General features: G+C 32.2%; 14 non-coding genes across 14 annotated transcripts; all 14 read right to left on the bottom strand.

Moving 5' to 3' along the window:
- Positions 1–780: 780 nt before the first annotated feature.
- On the bottom strand, positions 781–866 carry TRNAK-UUU (transfer RNA lysine (anticodon UUU)). The gene is given in 2 exon segments: positions 781–816; positions 830–866. It is a non-coding gene; the product is annotated as a tRNA-Lys (tRNA).
- A 2,555-nt stretch (positions 867–3,421) lies between these two features.
- TRNAR-UCU (transfer RNA arginine (anticodon UCU)) lies at positions 3,422–3,507 on the bottom strand. Its single transcript is given in 2 exon segments — positions 3,422–3,457; positions 3,471–3,507. It is a non-coding gene; the product is annotated as a tRNA-Arg (tRNA).
- A 791-nt stretch (positions 3,508–4,298) lies between these two features.
- Positions 4,299–4,384, bottom strand: TRNAR-UCU (transfer RNA arginine (anticodon UCU)). Its single transcript is given in 2 exon segments — positions 4,299–4,334; positions 4,348–4,384. It is a non-coding gene; the product is annotated as a tRNA-Arg (tRNA).
- Positions 4,385–5,176: 792 nt separating this feature from the next.
- Positions 5,177–5,262, bottom strand: TRNAK-UUU (transfer RNA lysine (anticodon UUU)). Its single transcript is given in 2 exon segments — positions 5,177–5,212; positions 5,226–5,262. It is a non-coding gene; the product is annotated as a tRNA-Lys (tRNA).
- A 1,677-nt stretch (positions 5,263–6,939) lies between these two features.
- On the bottom strand, positions 6,940–7,025 carry TRNAR-UCU (transfer RNA arginine (anticodon UCU)). Its single transcript is given in 2 exon segments — positions 6,940–6,975; positions 6,989–7,025. It is a non-coding gene; the product is annotated as a tRNA-Arg (tRNA).
- Positions 7,026–7,816: 791 nt separating this feature from the next.
- On the bottom strand, positions 7,817–7,902 carry TRNAR-UCU (transfer RNA arginine (anticodon UCU)). Its single transcript is given in 2 exon segments — positions 7,817–7,852; positions 7,866–7,902. It is a non-coding gene; the product is annotated as a tRNA-Arg (tRNA).
- A 791-nt stretch (positions 7,903–8,693) lies between these two features.
- Positions 8,694–8,779, bottom strand: TRNAR-UCU (transfer RNA arginine (anticodon UCU)). Its single transcript is given in 2 exon segments — positions 8,694–8,729; positions 8,743–8,779. It is a non-coding gene; the product is annotated as a tRNA-Arg (tRNA).
- A 791-nt stretch (positions 8,780–9,570) lies between these two features.
- TRNAR-UCU (transfer RNA arginine (anticodon UCU)) lies at positions 9,571–9,656 on the bottom strand. The gene is given in 2 exon segments: positions 9,571–9,606; positions 9,620–9,656. It is a non-coding gene; the product is annotated as a tRNA-Arg (tRNA).
- A 786-nt stretch (positions 9,657–10,442) lies between these two features.
- TRNAK-UUU (transfer RNA lysine (anticodon UUU)) lies at positions 10,443–10,528 on the bottom strand. The gene is given in 2 exon segments: positions 10,443–10,478; positions 10,492–10,528. It is a non-coding gene; the product is annotated as a tRNA-Lys (tRNA).
- A 1,677-nt stretch (positions 10,529–12,205) lies between these two features.
- Positions 12,206–12,291, bottom strand: TRNAR-UCU (transfer RNA arginine (anticodon UCU)). Its single transcript is given in 2 exon segments — positions 12,206–12,241; positions 12,255–12,291. It is a non-coding gene; the product is annotated as a tRNA-Arg (tRNA).
- Positions 12,292–13,082: 791 nt separating this feature from the next.
- Positions 13,083–13,168, bottom strand: TRNAR-UCU (transfer RNA arginine (anticodon UCU)). The gene is given in 2 exon segments: positions 13,083–13,118; positions 13,132–13,168. It is a non-coding gene; the product is annotated as a tRNA-Arg (tRNA).
- A 1,664-nt stretch (positions 13,169–14,832) lies between these two features.
- TRNAR-UCU (transfer RNA arginine (anticodon UCU)) lies at positions 14,833–14,918 on the bottom strand. Its single transcript is given in 2 exon segments — positions 14,833–14,868; positions 14,882–14,918. It is a non-coding gene; the product is annotated as a tRNA-Arg (tRNA).
- A 2,508-nt stretch (positions 14,919–17,426) lies between these two features.
- On the bottom strand, positions 17,427–17,512 carry TRNAR-UCU (transfer RNA arginine (anticodon UCU)). Its single transcript is given in 2 exon segments — positions 17,427–17,462; positions 17,476–17,512. It is a non-coding gene; the product is annotated as a tRNA-Arg (tRNA).
- A 1,351-nt stretch (positions 17,513–18,863) lies between these two features.
- TRNAR-UCU (transfer RNA arginine (anticodon UCU)) lies at positions 18,864–18,949 on the bottom strand. The gene is given in 2 exon segments: positions 18,864–18,899; positions 18,913–18,949. It is a non-coding gene; the product is annotated as a tRNA-Arg (tRNA).
- Between the last annotated feature and the right edge of the window lie 96 nt (positions 18,950–19,045).

Raw genomic sequence — 19,045 nt, 5'->3', positions numbered from 1 at the left:
AAATTGTTTGGAACTTCAGTGTGGCTAAAACTAATAAGAGAAAGAATAGTAAAGATGGAAATCACTCTAAAAGCAATCTTTCAAGGTTTGAGAGCAGATTTTCACAAAATATTTACATTTTAGTAAAGACAAAAATTTCAAGCCAATTTTCTGGACATATCTTATGGCATACATTATGATTTCAGGAGGCAAATAAACTTTTTTGGAAAATATTTCCGTTTTTTTCAATTCCACTTTTAAAGAATACTGAAGATAATGGATAAAGGTTTAAATTCTTTAGATACAAAACTCTTCTCTAATTAAAACAAGCCTCCAATCTTTGAATCTTTATCTTATCTAGACATTTACATTCGCCACTTTGTGCTAAAGAGTGTTTTTTTAGCAGCTTCCTCTACATTCTTTTCTTTGATCATTTTAAAATCTGATTTACATTTGGAAATTCAGGTATTCTAAAATATAACATCAAGATGTTCAATAATTTTAGAACCAGCAGAGAAAAACTCAGTGTTAGGATTTCCTCGACTCTCTCTGTGTTCTAGACACACATAACAAATCTACATGAAGAATGAATTTCAAAACAGGATGGAAAAGCAGCATTTTAAAAGTTCACAAAACTGGGTTGCCTTCTTAGTCTTTTCTAGAAAGGGGAGCCCTAGCGAACTTTGAATTCTACAAAAATGCTCAAAAGGATAATAATAAATCATATATTAGATCATTTCTTACTCTTTATTATCTTATGGGTATTATATAGGACTTTCGCATCAGACACCAAGCAAAAGCTGACTCTGGCGGGACTCGAACCCACAAGCTTTGAATGCCTATGCTTTCCTAAAAGTCCAATGCGCTATCCATTGCGCTACAGAGCCAGAAACTGAAAAAAATTGTTTGTAACTTCAGTGTGCCTAAAACTAATAAGACAAAGAATAGTAAAGATGGAAATCACTCTAAAAGCAATCTTTCAAGATTTGAGAGCAGATTTTCACAAAATATTTACATTTTAGTAAAGACAAAAATTTCATGCCAATTTTCTGGAAATATCTTATGGCATACATTATGATTTCAGGAGGCAAATCAACTTTTTTGGAAAATATTTCCGTTTTTTTTAATTCCACTTTTAAAAAATACTGAAGATAATGGATAAAGGTTTAAATTCTTTAGACACAAAACTCTTCTCCAATTAAAACAAGCCTCCAATCTTTGAATCTTTATCTTATCTAGACATTTACATTCGCCACTTTGTGCTAAAGAGTGTTTTTTTAGCAGCTTCCTCTACATTCTTTTCTTTGATCATTTTAAAATCTCATTTACATTTGGAAATTCAGGTATTCTAAAATATAACATCAAGATGTTCAATAATTTTAGAACCAGCAGAGAAAAACTCAGCGTTAGCATTTTCTTGACTCTCTCTGTGTTCTAGACACACATAACAAATCTACATGAAGAATGAATTTCAAAACAGGATGGAAAAGCAGCATTTTAAAAGTTCACAAAACTGGGTTGCCTTCTTAGTCTTTTCTAGAAAGGGGAGCCCTAGCGATTTTTGAATTCTACAAAAATGCTCTAAAGGATAATAATAAATCATATATTAGATCATTTCTTACTCTTTATTATCTTATGGGTATTATATAGGACATTTGCATCAGACACCAAACAAAAGCTGACTCTGGCGGGACTCGAACACACAACCTTTGAATGCCTACACTTTCCTAGAAGTCCAATGCACTATCCATTGCGCCACAGAGCCTGAAACTGAATCAAATTGTTTGGAACTTCAGTGTGGCTAAAACTAATAAGAGAACGAATAGTAAAAATGGAAATCACTCTAAAAGCAATCTTTCAAGATTTGAGAGCAGATTTTCCCAAAATATTTACATTTTAGTAAAGACAAAAATTTCAAGCCAATTTTCGGGACATATCTTATGGCATACATTATGATTTCAGGAGGCAAATAAACTTTTTTGGAAAATATTTCCGTTTTTTTCAATTCCACTTTTAAAGAATACTGAAGATAATGGATAAAGGTTTAAATTCTTTAGATACAAAACTCTTCTCCAATTAAAACAAGCCTCCAATCTTTGAATCTTGATCTTATCTAGACATTTACATTCGCCACTTTGTGCTAAAGAGTGTTTTTTTAGCAGCTTCCTCTACATTCTTTTCTTTGATCATTTTAAAATCTGATTTACATTTGGAAATTCAGGTATTCTAAAATATAACATCAAGATGTTCAATAATTTTAGAACCAGCAGAGAAAAACTCAGCGTTAGCATTTTCTCGACTCTCTCTGTGTTCTAGACACACATAACAAGTCTACATGAAGAATGAATTTCAAAACAGGATGGAAAAGCAGCATTTTAAAAGTTCACAAAACTGGGTTGCCTTCTTAGTCTTTTCTAGAAAGGGGAGCCCTAGCGATTTTTGAATTCTACAAAAATGCTCTAAAGGCTAAAGGCTAATAATAAATCATATATTAGATCATTTCTTACTCTTTATTATCTTATGGGTATTATATAGGACTTTCGCATCAGACACCAAACAAAAGCTGACTCTGGCAGGACTCGAACCCACAACCTTTGAATGCCTACACTTTCCTATAAGTCCAATGCACTATCCATTGCGCCACAGAGCCTGAAACTGAATCAAATTGTTTGGAACTTCAGTGTGGCTAAAACTAATAAGAGAAAGAATAGTAAAAATGGAAATCACTCTAAAAGCAATCTTTCAAGATTTGAGAGCAGATTTTCACAAAATATTTACATTTTAGTAAAGACAAAAATTTCAAGCCAATTTTCGGGACATATCTTATGGCATACATTATGATTTCAGGAGGCAAATAAACTTTTTTGGAAAATATTTCCGTTTTTTTCAATTCCACTTTTAAAGAATACTGAAGATAATGGATAAAGGTTTAAATTCTTTAGATACAAAACTCTTCTCCAATTAAAACAAGCCTCCAATCTTTGAATCTTGATCTTATCTAGACATTTACATTCGCCACTTTGTGCTAAAGAGTGTTTTTTTAGCAGCTTCCTCTACATTCTTTTCTTTGATCATTTTAAAATCTGATTTACATTTGGAAATTCAGGTATTCTAAAATATAACATCAAGATGTTCAATAATTTTAGAACCAGCAGAGAAAAACTCAGCGTTAGCATTTTCTCGACTCTCTCTGTGTTCTAGACACACATAACAAATCTACATGAAGAATGAATTTCAAAACAGGATGGAAAAGCAGCATTTTAAAAGTTCACAAAACTGGGTTGCCTTCTTAGTCTTTTCTAGAAAGGGGAGCCCTAGCGATTTTTGAATTCTACAAAAATACTCTAAAGGATAATAATAAATCATATATTAGATCATTTCTTACTCTTTATTATCTTATGGGTATTATATATGACTTTCGCATCAGACACCAAACAAAAGCTGACTCTGGCGGGACTCGAACCCACAACCTTTGAATGCCTACACTTTCCTAGAAGTCCAATGCGCTATCCATTGCGCCACAGAGCCTGAAACTGAAAAAAATTGTTTGGAGTTCAGTGTGGATAAAACTAATAAGAGAAAGAATAGTAAAGATGGAAATAACTCTAAAAGCAATCTTTCAAGGTTTGAGAGCAGATTTTCACAAAATATTTACATTTTAGTAAAGACAAAAATTTCAAGCCAATTTTCTAGACATATCTTATGGCATACATTATGATTTCAGGAGGCAAATAAACTTTTTTGGAAAATATTTCCGTTTTTTTCAATTCCACTTTTAAAGAATACTGAAGATAATGGATAAAGGTTTAAATTCTTTAGATACAAAACTCTTCTCCAATTAAAACAAGCCTCCAATCTTTGAATCTTGATCTTATCTAGACATTTACATTTGCCACTTTGTGCTAAAGAGTGTTTTTTTAGCAGCTTCCTCTACATTCTTTTCTTTGATCATTTTAAAATCTGATTTACATTTGGAAATTCAGGTATTCTAAAATATAACATCAAGATGTTCAATAATTTTAGAACCAGCAGAGAAAAACTCAGCGTTAGCATTTTCTCGACTCTATCTGTGTTCTAGACACACATAACAAATCTACATGAAGAATGAATTTCAAAACAGGATGGAAAAGCAGCATTTTAAAAGTTCACAAAACTGGGTTGCCTTCTTAGTCTTTTCTAGAAAGGGGAGCCCTAGCGATTTTTGAATTCTACAAAAATGCTCTAAAGGATAATAATAAATCATATATTAGATCATTTCTTACTCTTTATTATCTTATGGGTATTATATAGGACTTTCACATCAGACACCAAACAAAAGCAGACTCTGGCGGGACTCGAACCCACAATCTTTGAGTGCCTACACTTTCCTAGAAGTCCAATGCGCTATCCATTGCGCCACAGAGCCTGAAACTATTATAAATTGTTTGGAACTTCAGTGTGGCTAAAACTAATAAGAGAAAGAATAGTAAAGATGGAAATCACTCTAAAAGCAATCTTTCAAGGTTTGAGAGCAGATTTTTACAAAATATTTACATTTTAGTAAAGACAAAAATTTCAAGCCAATTTTCTGGACATATCTTATGGCATACATTATGATTTCAGGAGGCAAATAAACTTTTTTGGAAAATATTTCCGTTTTTTTCAATTCCACTTTTAAAGAATACTGAAGATAATGGATAAAGGTTTAAATTCTTTAGATACAAAACTCTTCTCTAATTAAAACAAGCCTCCAATCTTTGAATCTTTATCTTATCTAGACATTTACATTCGCCACTTTGTGCTAAAGAGTGTTTTTTTAGCAGCTTCCTCTACATTCTTTTCTTTGATCATTTTAAAATCTGATTTACATTTGGAAATTCAGGTATTCTAAAATATAACATCAAGATGTTCAATAATTTTAGAACCAGCAGAGAAAAACTCAGTGTTAGCATTTCCTCGACTCTCTCTGTGTTCTAGACACACATAACAAATCTACATGAAGAATGAATTTCAAAACAGGATGGAAAAGCAGCATTTTAAAAGTTCACAAAACTGGGTTGCCTTCTTAGTCTTTTCTAGAAAGGGGAGCCCTAGCGAACTTTGAATTCTACAAAAATGCTCAAAAGGATAATAATAAATCATATATTAGATCATTTCTTACTCTTTATTATCTTATGGGTATTATATAGGACTTTCGCATCAGACACCAAGCAAAAGCTGACTCTGGCGGGACTCGAACCCACAAGCTTTGAATGCCTATGCTTTCCTAAAAGTCCAATGCGCTATCCATTGCGCTACAGAGCCAGAAACTAAAAAAAATTGTTTGTAACTTCAGTGTGCCTAAAACTAATAAGACAAAGAATAGTAAAGATGGAAATCACTCTAAAAGCAATCTTTCAAGATTTGAGAGCAGATTTTCACAAAATATTTACATTTTAGTAAAGACAAAAATTTCATGCCAATTTTCTGGAAATATCTTATGGCATACATTATGATTTCAGGAGGCAAATCAACTTTTTTGGAAAATATTTCCGTTTTTTTTAATTCCACTTTTAAAAAATACTGAAGATAATGGATAAAGGTTTAAATTCTTTAGACACAAAACTCTTCTCCAATTAAAACAAGCCTCCAATCTTTGAATCTTTATCTTATCTAGACATTTACATTCGCCACTTTGTGCTAAAGAGTGTTTTTTTAGCAGCTTCCTCTACATTCTTTTCTTTGATCATTTTAAAATCTCATTTACATTTGGAAATTCAGGTATTCTAAAATATAACATCAAGATGTTCAATAATTTTAGAACCAGCAGAGAAAAACTCAGTGTTAGCATTTTCTTGACTCTCTCTGTGTTCTAGACACACATAACAAATCTACATGAAGAATGAATTTCAAAACAGGATGGAAAAGCAGCATTTTAAAAGTTCACAAAACTGGGTTGCCTTCTTAGTCTTTTCTAGAAAGGGGAGCCCTAGCGATTTTTGAATTCTACAAAAATGCTCTAAAGGATAATAATAAATCATATATTAGATCATTTCTTACTCTTTATTATCTTATGGGTATTATATAGGACATTTGCATCAGACACCAAACAAAAGCTGACTCTGGCGGGACTCGAACACACAACCTTTGAATGCCTACACTTTCCTAGAAGTCCAATGCACTATCCATTGCGCCACAGAGCCTGAAACTGAATCAAATTGTTTGGAACTTCAGTGTGGCTAAAACTAATAAGAGAACGAATAGTAAAAATGGAAATCACTCTAAAAGCAATCTTTCAAGATTTGAGAGCAGATTTTCCCAAAATATTTACATTTTAGTAAAGACAAAAATTTCAAGCCAATTTTCGGGACATATCTTATGGCATACATTATGATTTCAGGAGGCAAATAAACTTTTTTGGAAAATATTTCCGTTTTTTTCAATTCCACTTTTAAAGAATACTGAAGATAATGGATAAAGGTTTAAATTCTTTAGATACAAAACTCTTCTCCAATTAAAACAAGCCTCCAATCTTTGAATCTTGATCTTATCTAGACATTTACATTCGCCACTTTGTGCTAAAGAGTGTTTTTTTAGCAGCTTCCTCTACATTCTTTTCTTTGATCATTTTAAAATCTGATTTACATTTGGAAATTCAGGTATTCTAAAATATAACATCAAGATGTTCAATAATTTTAGAACCAGCAGAGAAAAACTCAGCGTTAGCATTTTCTCGACTCTCTCTGTGTTCTAGACACACATAACAAGTCTACATGAAGAATGAATTTCAAAACAGGATGGAAAAGCAGCATTTTAAAAGTTCACAAAACTGGGTTGCCTTCTTAGTCTTTTCTAGAAAGGGGAGCCCTAGCGATTTTTGAATTCTACAAAAATGCTCTAAAGGCTAAAGGCTAATAATAAATCATATATTAGATCATTTCTTACTCTTTATTATCTTATGGGTATTATATAGGACTTTCGCATCAGACACCAAACAAAAGCTGACTCTGGCAGGACTCGAACCCACAACCTTTGAATGCCTACACTTTCCTAGAAGTCCAATGCACTATCCATTGCGCCACAGAGCCTGAAACTGAAAAAAATTGTTTGGAGTTCAGTGTGGCTAAAACTAATAAGAGAAAGAATAGTAAAAATGGAAATCACTCTAAAAGCAATCTTTCAAGATTTGAGAGCAGATTTTCACAAAATATTTACATTTTAGTAAAGACAAAAATTTCAAGCCAATTTTCGGGACATAACTTATGGCATACATTATGATTTCAGGAGGCAAATAAACTTTTTTGGAAAATATTTCTGTTTTTTTCAATTCCACTTTTAAAGAATACTGAAGATAATGGATAAAGGTTTAAATTCTTTAGATACAAAACTCTTCTCCAATTAAAGCAAGCCTCCAATCTTTGAATCTTGATCTTATCTAGACATTTACATTCGCCACTTTGTGCTAAAGAGTGTTTTTTTAGCAGCTTCCTCTACATTCTTTTCTTTGATCATTTTAAAATCTGATTTACATTTGGAAATTCAGGTATTCTAAAATATAACATCAAGATGTTCAATAATTTTAGAACCAGCAGAGAAAAACTCAGCGTTAGCATTTTCTCGACTCTCTCTGTGTTCTAGACACACATAACAAATCTACATGAAGAATGAATTTCAAAACAGGATGGAAAAGCAGCATTTTAAAAGTTCACAAAACTGGGTTGCCTTCTTAGTCTTTTCTAGAAAGGGGAGCCCTAGCGATTTTTGAATTCTACAAAAATGCTCTAAAGGATAATAATAAATCATATATTAGATCATTTCTTACTCTTTATTATCTTATGGGTATTATATAGGACTTTCGCATCAGACACCAAACAAAAGCTGACTCTGGCGGGACTCGAACCCACAACCTTTGAATGCCTACACTTTCCTAGAAGTCCAATGCGCTATCCATTGCGCCACAGAGCCTGAAACTGAAAAAAATTGTTTGGAGTTCAGTGTGGATAAAACTAATAAGAGAAAGAACAGTACAGATGGAAATCACTCTAAAAGCAATATTTCAAGGTTTGAGAGCAGATTTTCACAAAATATTTACATTTTAGTAAAGACAAAAATTTCAAGCCAATTTTCTAGACATATCTTATGGCATACATTATGATTTCAGGAGGCAAATAAACTTTTTTGGAAAATATTTCTGTTTTTTTCAATTCCACTTTTAAAGAATACTGAAGATAATGGATAAAGGTTTAAATTCTTTAGATACAAAACTCTTCTCCAATTAAAATAAGCCTCCAATCTTTGAATCTTGATCTTATCTAGACATTTACATTCGCCACTTTGTGCTAAAGAGTGTTTTTTTAGCAGCTTCCTCAACATTCTTTTCTTTGATCATTTTAAAATCTGATTTACATTTGGAAATTCAGGTATTCTAAAATATAACATCAAGATGTTCAATAATTTTAGAACCAGCAGAGAAAAACTCAGCGTTAGCATTTTCTCGACTCTCTCTGTGTTCTAGACACACATAACAAATCTACATGAAGAATGAATTTCAAAACAGGATGGAAAAACAGCATTTTAAAAGTTCACAAAACTGGGTTGCCTTCTTAGTCTTTTCTAGAAAGGGGAGCCCTAGCGATTTTTGAATTCTACAAAAATGCTCTAAAGGATAATAATAAATCATATATAAGATCATTTCTTACTCTTTATTATCTTATGGGTATTATATAGGACTTTCGCATCAGACACCAAACAAAAGCTGACTCTGGCGGGACTCGAACCCACAACCTTTGAATGCCTACACTTTCCTAGAAGTCCAATGCGCTATCCATTGCGCCACAGAGCCTGAAACTGAAAAAAATTGTTTGGAACTTCAGTGTGGCTAAAACTAATAAGAGAAAGAATAGTAAAAATGGAAATCACTCTAAAAGCAATCTTTCAAGATTTAAGAGCAGATTTTCACAAAATATTTACATTTTAGTAAAGACAAGAATTTCAAGCCAATTTTCTGGACATATCTTATGGCATACATTATGATTTCAGGAGGCAAATAAACTTTTTTGGAAAATATTTCCGTTTTTTCAATTCCACTTTTAAAGAATACTGAAGATAATAGATAAAGGTTTAAATTCTTTAGATACAAAACTCTTCTCCAATTAAAACAAGCCTCCAATCTTTGAATCTTTATCTTATCTAGACATTTACATTTGCCACTTTGTGCTAAAGAGTGTATTTTTAGCAGCTTCTTCTACATTCTTTTCTTTGATCATTTTAAAATCTGATTTACATTTGGAAATTCAGGTATTCTAAAATATAACATCAAGATGTTCAATAATTTTAGAACCAGCAGAGAAAAACTCAGCGTTAGCATTTTCTCGACTCTCTCTGTGTTCTAGACACACATAACAAATCTACATGAAGAATGAATTTCAAAACAGGATGGAAAAGCAGCATTTTAAAAGTTCACAAAACTGGGTTGCCTTCTTAGTCTTTTCTAGAAAGGGGAGCCCTAGCGATTTTTGAATTCTACAAAAATGCTCTAAAGGATAATAATAAATCATATATTAAATAATTTCTTACTCTTTATTATCTTATGGGTATTATATAGGACTTTCGCATCAGACACCAAACAAAAGCTGACTCTGGCGGGACTCGAACCCACAACCTTTGAATGCCTACACTTTCCTAGAAGTCCAATGCGCTATCCATTGCGCCACAGAGCCTGAAACTGAAGAAAATTGTTTGGAACTTCAGTGTGGCTAAAACTAATAAGAGAAAGAATAGTAAAAATGGAAATCACTCTAAAAGCAATCTTTCAAGATTTGAGAGCAGATTTTCACAAAATATTTACATTTTAGTAAAGACAAGAATTTCAAGCCAATTTTCTGGACATATCTTATGGCATACATTATGATTTCAGGAGGCAAATAAACTTTTTTGGAAAATATTTCCATTTTTTTCACTTTTAAAGAATACTGAAGATAATGGATAAAGGTTTAAATTCTTTAGATACAAAACTCTTCTCCAATTAAAACAAGCCTCCAATCTTTGAATCTTTATCTTATCTAGATATTTACATTCGCCACTTTGTGCTAAAGAGTGTTTTTTTAGCAGCTTCCTCTACATTCTTTTCTTTGATCATTTTAAAATCTGATTTACATTTGGAAATTCAGGTATTCTAAAATATAACATCAAGATGTTCAATAATTTTAGAACCAGCAGAGAAAAACTCAGTGTTAGCATTTCCTCGACTCTCTCTGTGTTCTAGACACACATAACAAATCTACATGAAGAATGAATTTCAAAACAGGATGGAAAAGCAGCATTTTAAAAGTTCACAAAATTGGGTTGCCTTCTTAGTCTTTTCTAGAAAGGGGAGCCCTAGCGAACTTTGAATTCTACAAAAATGCTCAAAAGGATAATAATAAATCATATATTAGATCATTTCTTACTCTTTATTATCTTATGGGTATTATATAGGACTTTCGCATCAGACACCAAGCAAAAGCTGACTCTGGCGGGACTCGAACCCACAACCTTTGAATGCCTATGCTTTCCTAAAAGTCCAATGCGCTATCCATTGCGCTACAGAGCCAGAAACTGAAAAAAATTGTTTGTAACTTCAGTGTGCCTAAAACTAATAAGACAAAGAATAGTAAAGATGGAAATCACTCTAAAAGCAATCTTTCAAGATTTGAGAGCAGATTTTCACAAAATATTTACATTTTAGTAAAGACAAAAATTTCATGCCAATTTTCTGGAAATATCTTATGGCATACATTATGATTTCAGGAGGCAAATCAACTTTTTTGGAAAATATTTCCGTTTTTTTTAATTCCACTTTTAAAAAATACTGAAGATAATGGATAAAGGTTTAAATTCTTTAGACACAAAACTCTTCTCCAATTAAAACAAGCCTCCAATCTTTGAATCTTTATCTTATCTAGACATTTACATTCGCCACTTTGTGCTAAAGAGTGTTTTTTTAGCAGCTTCCTCTACATTCTTTTCTTTGATCATTTTAAAATCTCATTTACATTTGGAAATTCAGGTATTCTAAAATATAACATCAAGATGTTCAATAATTTTAGAACCAGCAGAGAAAAACTCAGTGTTAGCATTTTCTTGACTCTCTCTGTGTTCTAGACACACATAACAAATCTAAATGAAGAATGAATTTCAAAACAGGATGGAAAAGCAGCATTTTAAAAGTTCACAAAACTGGGTTGCCTTCTTAGTCTTTTCTAGAAAGGGGAGCCCTAGCGATTTTTGAATTCTACAAAAATGCTCTAAAGGATAATAATAAATCATATATTAGATCATTTCTTACTCTTTATTATCTTATGGGTATTATATAGGACATTCGCATCAGACACCAAACAAAAGCTGACTCTGGCGGGACTCGAACACACAACCTTTGAATGCCTACACTTTCCTAGAAGTCCAATGCACTATCCATTGCGCCACAGAGCCTGAAACTGAATCAAATTGTTTGGAACTTCAGTGTGGCTAAAACTAATAAGAGAACGAATAGTAAAAATGGAAATCACTCTAAAAGCAATCTTTCAAGATTTGAGAGCAGATTTTCCCAAAATATTTACATTTTAGTAAAGACAAAAATTTCAAGCCAATTTTCGGGACATATCTTATGGCATACATTATGATTTCAGGAGGCAAATAAACTTTTTTGGAAAATATTTCCGTTTTTTTCAATTCCACTTTTAAAGAATACTGAAGATAATGGATAAAGGTTTAAATTCTTTAGATACAAAACTCTTCTCCAATTAAAACAAGCCTCCAATCTTTGAATCTTGATCTTATCTAGACATTTACATTCGCCACTTTGTGCTAAAGAGTGTTTTTTTAGCAGCTTCCTCTACATTCTTTTCTTTGATCATTTTAAAATCTGATTTACATTTGGAAATTCAGGTATTCTAAAATATAACATCAAGATGTTCAATAATTTTAGAACCAGCAGAGAAAAACTCAGCGTTAGCATTTTCTCGACTCTCTCTGTGTTCTAGACACACATAACAAGTCTACATGAAGAATGAATTTCAAAACAGGATGGAAAAGCAGCATTTTAAAAGTTCACAAAACTGGGTTGCCTTCTTAGTCTTTTCTAGAAAGGGGAGCCCTAGCGATTTTTGAATTCTACAAAAATGCTCTAAAGGCTAAAGGCTAATAATAAATCATATATTAGATCATTTCTTACTCTTTATTATCTTATGGGTATTATATAGGACTTTCGCATCAGACACCAAACAAAAGCTGACTCTGGCAGGACTCGAACCCACAACCTTTGAATGCCTACACTTTCCTAGAAGTCCAATGCGCTATCCATTGCGCCACAGAGCCTGAAACTGAAAAAAATTGTTTGGAGTTCAGTGTGGCTAAAACTAATAAGAGAAAGAATAGTAAAAATGGAAATCACTCTAAAAGCAATCTTTCAAGATTTGAGAGCAGATTTTCACAAAATATTTACATTTTAGTAAAGACAAAAATTTCAAGCCAATTTTCGGGACATAACTTATGGCATACATTATGATTTCAGGAGGCAAATAAACTTTTTTGGAAAATATTTCCGTTTTTTTCAATTCCACTTTTAAAGAATACTGAAGATAATGGATAAAGGTTTAAATTCTTTAGATACAAAACTCTTCTCCAATTAAAGCAAGCCTCCAATCTTTGAATCTTGATCTTATCTAGACATTTACATTCGCCACTTTGTGCTAAAGAGTGTTTTTTTAGCAGCTTCCTCTACATTCTTTTCTTTGATCATTTTAAAATCTGATTTACATTTGGAAATTCAGGTATTCTAAAATATAACATCAAGATGTTCAATAATTTTAGAACCAGCAGAGAAAAACTCAGCGTTAGCATTTTCTCGACTCTCTCTGTGTTCTAGACACACATAACAAATCTACATGAAGAATGAATTTCAAAACAGGATGGAAAAGCAGCATTTTAAAAGTTCACAAAACTGGGTTGCCTTCTTAGTCTTTTCTAGAAAGGGGAGCCCTAGCGATTTTTGAATTCTACAAAAATGCTCTAAAGGATAATAATAAATCATATATAAGATCATTTCTTACTCTTTATTATCTTATGGGTATTATATAGGACTTTCGCATCAGACACCAAACAAAAGCTGACTCTGGCGGGACTCGAACCCACAACCTTTGAATGCCTACACTTTCCTAGAAGTCCAATGCGCTATCCATTGCGCCACAGAGCCTGAAACTGAAAAAAATTGTTTGGAACTTCAGTGTGGCTAAAACTAATAAGAGAAAGAATAGTAAAAATGGAAATCACTCTAAAAGCAATCTTTCAAGATTTAAGAGCAGATTTTCACAAAATATTTACATTTTAGTAAAGACAAAAATTTCAAGCCAATTTTCTGGACATATCTTATGGCATACATTATGATTTCAGGAGGCAAATAAACTTTTTTGGAAAATATTTCCGTTTTTTTCACTTTTAAAGAATACTGAAGATAATGGATAAAGGTTTAAATTCTTTAGATACAAAACTCTTCTCCAATTAAAACAAGCCTCTAATCTTTGAATCTTTATCTTATCTAGACATTTACATTCGCCACTTTGTGCTAAAGAGTGTTTTTTTAGCAGCTTCCTCTACATTCTTTTCTTTGATCATTTTAAAATCTGATTTACATTTGGAAATTCAGGTATTCTAAAATATAACATCAAGATGTTCAATAATTTTAGAACCAGCAGAGAAAAACTCAGCGTTAGCATTTTCTCAACTCTCTCTGTGTTTTAGACACACATAACAAATCTACATGAAGAATGAATTTCAAAACAGGATGGAAAAGCAGCATTTTAAAAGTTCACAAAACTGGGTTGCCTTCTTAGTCTTTTCTAGAAAGGGGAGCCCTAGCGATTTTTGAATTCTACAAAAATGCTCTAAAGGATAATAATAAATCATATATTAGATCATTTCTTACTCTTTATTATCTTATGGGTATTATATAGGACTTTCGCATCAGACACCAAACAAAAGCTGACTCTGGCGGGACTCAAACCCACAACCTTTGAATGCCTACACTTTCCTAAAAGTCCAATGCACTATCCATTGCGCCACAGAGCCTGAAACTGAATCAAATTGTTTGGAACTTCAGTGTGGCTAAAACTAATAAGAGAAAGAATAGTAAAAATGGAAATCACTCTAAAAGCAATCTTTCAAGATTTGAGAGCAGATTTTCACAAAATATTTACATTTTAGTAAAGACAAAAATTTCAAGCAAATTTTCTGGACATATCTTATGGCATACATTATGATTTCAGGAGGCAAATAAACTTTTTTGGAAAATATTTCCGTTTTTTACAATTCCACTTTTAAAGAATACTGAAGATAACGGATAAAGGTTTAAATTCTTTAGATACAAAACTCTTCTCCAATTAAAACAAGCCTCCAATCTTTGAATCTTTATCTTATCTAGACATTTACATTCGCCACTTTGTGCTAAAGAGTGTTTTTTTAGCAGCTTCCTCAACATTCTTTTCTTTGATCATTTTAAAATCTGATTTACATTTGGAAATTCAGGTATTCTAAAATATAACATCAAGATGTTCAATAATTTTAGAACCAGCAGAGAAAAACTCAGCGTTAGCATTTTCTCGACTCTCTCTGTGTTCTAGACACACATAACAAATCTACATGAAGAATGAATTTCAAAACAGGATGGAAAAGCAGCATTTTAAAAGTTCACAAAACTGGGTTGCCTTCTTAGTCTTTTCTAGAAAGGGGAGCCCTAGCGATTTTTGAATTCTACAAAAATGCTCTAAAGGATAATAATAAATCATATATTAAATAATTTCTTACTCTTTATTATCTTATGGGTATTATATAGGACTTTCGCATCAGACACCAAACAAAAGCTGACTCTGGCGGGACTCGAACCCACAACCTTTGAATGCCTACACTTTCCTAGAAGTCCAATGCGCTATCCATTGCGCCACAGAGCCTGAAACTGAAAAAAATTGTTTGGAACTTCAGTGTGGCTAAAACTAATAAGAGAAAGAATAGTAAAAATGGAAATCACTCTAAAAGCAATCTTTCAAGATTTGAGAGCAGATTTTCACAAAATATTTACATTTTAGTAAAGACAAGAATTTCAAGCCAATTTTCTGGACATATCTTATGGCATACATTATGATTTCAGGAGGCAAATAAACTTTTTTGGAAAATATTTCCATTTTTTTCACTTTTAAAGAATACTGAAGATAATGGATAAAGGTTTAAATTCTTTAGATACAAAACTCTTCTCCAATTAAAACAAGCCTCTAATCTTTGAATCTTTATCTTATCTAGACATTTACATTCGCCACTTTGTGCTAAAGAGTGTTTTTTTAGCAGCTTCCTCTACATTCTTTTCTTTGATCATTTTAAAATCTGATTTACATTTGGAAATTCAGGTATTCTAAAATATAACATCAAGATGTTCAATAATTTTAGAACCAGCAGAGAAAAACTCAGCGTTAGCATTTTCTCAACTCTCTCTGTGTTTTAGACACACATAACAAATCTACAGCATTTTAAAAGTTCACAAAACTGGGTTGCCTTCTTAGTCTTTTCTAGAAAGGGGAGCCCTAGCGATTTTTGAATTCTACAAAAATGCTCTAAAGGATAATAATAAATCATATATTAGATCATTTCTTACTCTTTATTATCTTATGGGTATTATATAGGACTTTCGCATCAGACACCAAACAAAAGCTGACTCTGGCGGGACTCAAACCCACAACCTTTGAATGCCTACACTTTCCTAAAAGTCCAATGCACTATCCATTGCGCCACAGAGCCTGAAACTGAATCAAATTGTTTGGAACTTCAGTGTGGCTAAAACTAATAAGAGAAAGAATAGTAAAAATGGAAATCACTCTAAAAGCAATCTTTCAAGATTTGAGAGCAGATTTTCACAAAATATTTACATTTTAGTAAAGACAAAAATTTCAAGCAAATTTTCTGGACATATCTTATGGCATACATTATGATTTCAGGAGGCAAATAAACTTTTTTGGAAAATATTTCCGTTTTTTACAATTCCACTTTTAAAGAATACTGAAGATAACGGATAAAGGTTTAAATTCTTTAGATACAAAACTCTTCTCCAATAAAAACAAGCCTCCAATCTTTGAATCTTTATCTTATCTAGACATTTACATTCGCCACTTTGTGCTAAAGAGTGTTTTTTTAGCAGCTTCCTCAACATTCTTTTCTTTGATCATTTTAAAATCTGATTTACATTTGGAAATTCAGGTATTCTAAAATATAACATCAAGATGTTCAATAATTTTAGAACCAGCAGAGAAAAACTCAGCGTTAGCATTTTCTCGACTCTCTCTGTGTTCTAGACACACATAACAAATCTACATGAAGAATGAATTTCAAAACAGGATGGAAAAGCAGCATTTTAAAAGTTCACAAAACTGGGTTGCCTTCTTAGTCTTTTCTAGAAAGGGGAGCCCTAGTGATTTTTGGATTCTACAAAAATGCTCTAAAGGATAATAATAAATCATATATTAGATCATTTCTTACTCTTTATTATCTTATGGGTATTATATAGGACTTTCGCATCAGACACCAAACAAAAGATGACTCTGGCGGGACTCAAACCCACAACCTTTGAATGCCTACACTTTCCTATAAGTCCAATGCACTATCCATTGCGCCACAGAGCCTGAAACTGAATCAAATTGTTTGGAACTTCAGTGTGGCTAAAACTAATAAGAGAAAGAATAGTAAAAATGGAAATCACTCTAAAAGCAATCTTTCAAGATTTGAGAGCAGATTTTCACAAAATATTTACATTTTAGTAAAGACAAAAATTTCAAGCAAATTTTCTGGACATATCTTATGGCATACATTATGATTTCAGGAGGCAAATAAACTTTTTTGGAAAATATTTCCGTTTTTTACAATTCCACTTTTAAAGAATACTGAAGATAACGGATAAAGGTTTAAATTCTTTAGATACAAAACTCTTCTCCAATTAAAACAAGCCTCCAATCTTTGAATCTTTATCTTATCTAGACATTTACATTCGCCACTTTGTGCTAAAGAGTGTTTTTTTAGCAGCTTCCTCAACATTCTTTTCTTTGATCATTTTAAAATCTGATTTACATTTGGAAATTCAGGTATTCTAAAATATAACATCAAGATGTTCAATAATTTTAGAACCAGCAGAGAAAAACTCAGCGTTAGCATTTTCTCGACTCTCTCTGTGTTCTAGACACACATAACAAATCTACATGAAGAATGAATTTCAAAACAGGATGGAAAAGCAGCATTTTAAAAGTTCACAAAACTTCGTTGCCTTCTTAGTCTTTTCTAGAAAGGGGAGCCCTAGTGATTTTTGGATTCTACAAAAATGCTCTAAAGGATAATAATAAATCATATATTAGATCATTTCTTACTCTTTATTATCTTATGGGTATTATATAGGACTTTCGCATCAGACACCAAACAAAAGCTGACTCTGGCGGGACTCGAACCCACAACCTTTGAATGCCTACACTTTGCTAGAAGTCCAATGCGCTATCCATTGCGCCACAGAGCCTGAAACTGAAAAAAATTGTTTGGAACTTCAGTGTGGCTAAAACTAATAAGAGAAAGAATAGTAAAAATGGAAATCACTCTAAAAGCAATCTTTCAAGATTTGAGAGCAGATTTTCACAAAATATTTACATTTTAGTAAAGACAAAAAATTCAAGCCAATTTTCGGGACATATCTTATGGCATACATTATGATTTCAGGAGGCAAATAAACTTTTTTGGAAAATATTTCCGTTTTTTTCAATTCCACTTTTAAAGAATACTGAAGATAATGGATAAAGGTTTAAATTCTTTAGATACAAAACTCTTCTCCAATTAAAACAAGCCTCCAATCTTTGAATCTTTATCTTATCTAGACATTCACATTCGCCACTTTGTGCTAAAGTGTTTTTTTAGCAGCTTCCTCTACATTCTTTTCTTTGATCATTTTAAAATCTGATTTACATTTGGAAATTCAGGTATTCTAAAATATAACATCAAGATGTTCAATAATTTTAGAACCAGCAGAGAAAAACTCAGCGTTAGCATTTTCTCGACTCTCTCTGTGTTCTAGACACACATAACAAATCTACATGAAGAATGAATTTCAAAACAGGATGGAAAAGCAGCATTTTAAAAGTTCACAAAACTGGGTTGCCTTCTTAGTCTTTTCTAGAAAGGGGAGCCCTAGCGATTTTTGAATTCTACAAAAATGCTCTAAAGGATAATAATAAATCATATATTAGATCATTTCTTACTCTTTATTATCTTATGATTTCAGGAGGCAAATAAACTTTTTTGGAAAATATTTCCGTTTTTTTCAATTCCACTTTTAAAGAATACTGAAGATAATAAATAAAGGTTTAAATTCTTTAGATACAAAACTCTTCTCCAATTAAAACAAGCCTCCAATCTTTGAATCTTTATCTTATCTAGACATTTACATTCGCCACTTTGTGCTAAAGAGTGTTTTTTTAGCAGCTTCCTCAACATTCTTTTCTTTGATCATTTTAAAATCTGATTTACATTTGGAAATTCAGGTATTCTAAAATATAACATCAAGATGTTCAATAATTTTAGAACCAGCAGAGAAAAACTCAGCGTTAGCATTTTCTCGACTCTCTCTGTGTTCTAGACACACATAACAAATCTACATGAAGAATGAATTTCAAAACAGGATGGAAAAGCAGCATTTTAAAAGTTCACAAAACTGGGTTGCCTTCTTAGTCTTTTCTAGAAAGGGGAGCCCTAGTGATTTTTGGATTCTACAAAAATGCTCTAAAGGATAATAATAAATCATATATTAGATCATTTCTTACTCTTTATTATCTTATGGGTATTATATAGGACTTTCGCATCAGACACCAAACAAAAGCTGACTCTGGCGGGACTCGAACCCACAACCTTTGAATGCCTACACTTTGCTAGAAGTCCAATGCGCTATCCATTGCGCCACAGAGCCTGAAACTGAAAAAAATTGTTTGGAACTTCAGTGTGGCTAAAACTAATAAGAGAAAGAATAGTAAAAATGGAAATCACTCTAAAAGCAATCTTTCAA

Source organism: Anomaloglossus baeobatrachus, chromosome 3 (assembly GCF_048569485.1).
Source record: "Anomaloglossus baeobatrachus isolate aAnoBae1 chromosome 3, aAnoBae1.hap1, whole genome shotgun sequence".
Taxonomy (NCBI): domain Eukaryota; kingdom Metazoa; phylum Chordata; class Amphibia; order Anura; family Aromobatidae; genus Anomaloglossus; species Anomaloglossus baeobatrachus.
This window is presented reverse-complemented; position numbering and strand designations above follow the sequence as displayed.